The 4,016-nt window shown below is 54.1% G+C and overlaps 1 pseudogene; it reads right to left on the bottom strand.

Moving 5' to 3' along the window:
* Window positions 1-1,827: 1,827 nt before the first annotated feature.
* Window positions 1,828-3,472, bottom strand: LOC147986083 (uncharacterized; annotated as a pseudogene).
* Window positions 3,473-4,016: the final 544 nt, after the last annotated feature.

Here is a 4,016-nt window from a genome sequence, read left to right as displayed (position 1 = left end):
GACGAAGAAAATACCAGAGGGGGGCCACACCCTGGCCACGAGGGTAGGAGGCGCGCCCCCCTGCCTCGTGGGCCCCCTGGTGGCCCTCCGGTGCCCATCTTTTGCTATATGAAGTCTTTCGTTTGAGGAAAAATGAGAAGCAAGCTTTCGGGAAGAAACTCCGCCGCCACGAGGCGAAACCAATCTAGGGCTCCGGCGGAGCTGTTCTGCCGGGGAAACTTCCCTCCGGGAGGGGGAAATAATCGCCATCGTCATCACCAACGCTCCTCTCATCGGGAGGGGGCCAATCACCATCAACATCTTCACTAGCACCATCTCCTCTCAAACCCTAGTTCATCTCTTGTATCCAATCTTTGTCCCAAAGCCTTAGATTGGTACCTGCGGGTTGCTAGTAGTGTTGATTACTCCTTGTAGTTGATGCTAGTTGGTTTATTTGGTGGAAGATCATATGTTCAGATCCTATATGCATATCAATACCCCTCTGATTTTGAACATGAATATTATTTGTGAGTAGTTACGTTTGTTCCTGAGGACATGGGAGAAGTCTTGCTATTAGTAGTCATGTGAATTTGGTATTCGTTCGATATTTTGATGAGATGTATGTTGTCTCTCCTCTAGTGGTGTTATGTGAACATCGACTACATGACACTTCACCATTGTTTGGGCCTAGAGGAAGGCATTGGGAAGTAATAAGTAGATGATGGGTTGCTAGAGTGGCTGAAGCTTAAACCCTAGTTTATGCGTTGCTTCGTAAGGGGCTGATTTGGATCCATATGTTTCATGCTATGGTTAGATTTACCTTAATACTTCTTTTGTAGTTGCGGATGCTTGAAATAGGGGTTAATCATAAGTGGGATGCTTGTCCAAGTAAGGAAAGCACCCAAGCACCGGTCCACCCACATATCAAATTATCAAAGTACCGAACGAGAATCATATGAACGTGATGAAAACTAGCTTGACGATAATTCCCATGTGTCCTCGGGAGCGCTTTTCTCTATATAAGAATTTGTCCAGGCTTGTCATTTGCTACAAAAAGGATTGGGCCACCTTGCTGCACTTTATTTACTTTTGTTACTTGTTACCCGTTACAAATTACTTTATCACAAAACTATCTGTTACCGATAATTTCAGTGCTTGTAGAGAATACCTTGCTGAAAACCGCTTATCATTTCCTTCTGCTCCTCGTTCGGTTCGACACTCTTACTTATCAAAAGGACTATGATAGATCCCCTATACTTGTGGGTCATCAAGGGTAGGGCGTGGTCGAGCGGAAATCGCCCGTAGTGGCCAAGGGGGAAGGGGACCGTGGAGCCACCTGCTCAATAGTCCCGGTCCCCCCCCCCCTCGCCAACAGAACAGTGCGGCCCTTGTCCGTTCTTCTCGGCGCGGCCCTGCGGAGAGGTTATGCCATGGGCCTCCTGCCTGCACCTCTCCCCCAGCTCGCCCGGGACAACTGAGGGAGAAAGAGCACCTCGAACCTCCTGTCCAGGCGCCCCTCCCGAGAAGGTCGAGCCCGACGCGTGTAGGCGGGCGCTATGGGCCTCCTGCCCACGACCCCCCCCACTCGCGATTGGCCCGCAAGTGCCCACTGGCCCACTAGGCGTGGAACCCATCGTGACTAGGCCACTGTTAGTGTGTCGTAGCCCCTGTGGTGCCTGCTGTGGGGTACCAGAAACCTCTCTCGTAGTAAGGCCGTCGTAGGCTCAAAAATAGGGACCAACACCGGTGGTAGCTCAAGTTCCGCCGGGTCGTCCGCCTCAACTCTGGTGCTCCATAACCGACTAGGATCCGACCTCGCTCCAAACGAACCAAAATGAAGTGTGTTCATCAGAGTTGTGGACGGGGGCGCCTCCTTGGCAGAGTTATCTGCCTTATATGGTTGCGCATTTGGCCCCTTGGCCGACTCCCGTGGTGAATTATCGTGCCCCTTATCCTGATTCCCGGGGCTCCGTCCCCCTCAGTTGTGTCCATATCCTGAATCTCATCCCCATCCTGGGAAATCAGAGTGTCTTCAATATCAAGCTCTAAAACGTACGTGACTCCAACATGTGTCCATCTAACTACATCTGGTATGAACTCAACGCTCACAACACTGACCAGCAACCTCGCGACCCCTTGTGCACGAGTGAAAGGCATGTCCACCTTTTATGTCTTGCCAATCATAGAACCCAAGCTCCAAGCAATCAGGAAGTGTTCAATCAGTTTTGGTGGTACGCCAAAGAAACGTACCCACACCTTCTCTAAAGGTGTACCTCTGGTTCTTCCTGCTTCCACTCATCAAAAGCAATGATAATGTTGGTACTTGGAACTCTGCACATACCCCACTTAAGAAAATGCATCTGGTCCTCTTTAGTGGGAAATCCACCTTGTAAGCCTGTCCCTCCAGCTTGTCAAGATGCCACTGATAGTTACCCGGTACCAGGTCACGCAGCTGCCTTACAATCTGAGCATCAGTCAGTTGTCCATTAGTAATCCGAACCACAGCTGGGAAGGAACTCTCAACCACCTGAGGTAGAGGATCCACCTCCGGTATCTCAAAGAACATCAACTCCTTGCAACACACCCCAAAAATGTTTACGCCAGGTTTAGGACCGGATAGGAGTGGGCAATCACCGGTCACATGCTGCGATCTGAGGCAAATAGTCACAAAGCTCATTAGTACACTCTGCCACAAAGTGTCCCGGTTCGCCACATATATAGCAAGGCAATTTCTTCTTAATTGCCCACTTCGAAAGCTTTTCTCCCTATGCTTTGTCCGGCCCTTTGTCCGTCGCACAATCCCTAGTTTTAGCGACTCCAGAAGCCGTCGGAATGGTCACCGCTACCAGAGCCCTGACCGCGTCAACCGCTGCCGCGGGCAAAGTGGATGAGACCCCCGCCACATCTGCTGAGTGCTCCATCTCCGCCCCCGGAGCCATGTCCGCAACGGGCGGTGGTGGCGGCGGAGGGTGTCGCGGTGGAGGTGGGCGCCTCCCTCTCCCGCCACGCCGATAGTCTGCCCGGAAACGATCATTGGGGCCGTCGACACCTTCAACAAAATTACCGAGTGGGCCCTGAGATCCATGTCCTGGACCGTCGCCATTGTACGAGTTGAAACTACGGCCGCCACCGGAGGATGATCCACGGTGCAGCCCCTCACCATATGCATCGTAACCATCGTCGCCCCACTGCCCGTACCGGTTGTATATCGGACCATCTCTGTCGTATCCACCGCGTCCTTGACCATCCCATCCATGGTGCGAGCCCCGACCCCTTCCTAGGGCCGGAGCCTTGGCCACCGGCGGCTGCGCCGGTTCCTCCGGCTGCCACGCACTTGGCCGAGCAGCATGCACCGGCGCTTGTGAACCCGAGGCTACAACCAGCGGCCCTTGCCTCGCGGTAGGCTAAGCGCCTCAGCCTGCTCCGGTTCCAGCCGGCGGACCGGTAGCAGTGGGTTGCGGCCCTTGTGGAGGCGGAACGCCATGGCCGGCATCGCTGGCACCAACGGCGGGCGGCAGCCCACGCTTGACGGGTGGTGGCCCACGTCCAGCCATCTCACCGGCGTAGAAGATTCTAGTCGCCCGCCCCGCGCCAAGAGTCGGGAAACCCGGTGTGTGCAAAACCCTAGCCGCGATCACGAAGGCCTCGGGCAACGATGATACATGCACGCACGTAGGATGAGGATCGAACGAGGCTTGGGCTTCTGGCTGGGCCTTACCCGGGCCTAGAGAGCCCACGACCATCGCCGCATCTGAATCGTTTCCTTGGCCCAGCAGCAAATTCAAGCGAGCCCTTCTGGCCGCTTGAATAACGCTCACCGATCTCGCCACCGGCGACCTTAGCGGCGGCGGCGGCCGACCCTTCTTTCCCTTCTTCTTCCGAGTAACTAGAGTCCATGTTTCCGGCATAAAATCTGACAAAGTAACGGGTTCTCGGAGTACCTTAGGGATCGGGCCGATCCAGGATTTCACAGTCGGCTTGGGATTTTGAAATTTTGATCGACGATGATCGGGCACCGCCTTGTCCGGCGACTCCAT

This window comes from Triticum urartu, chromosome 2A, assembly GCF_056163025.1.
Source record: "Triticum urartu cultivar PI428250 chromosome 2A, HENAU_Tu73, whole genome shotgun sequence".
Taxonomy (NCBI): Eukaryota; Viridiplantae; Streptophyta; class Magnoliopsida; order Poales; family Poaceae; genus Triticum; species Triticum urartu.
The sequence above is the reverse complement of the archived record's forward strand: the minus strand, read 5'-3'. Positions and strand labels throughout refer to the sequence as shown.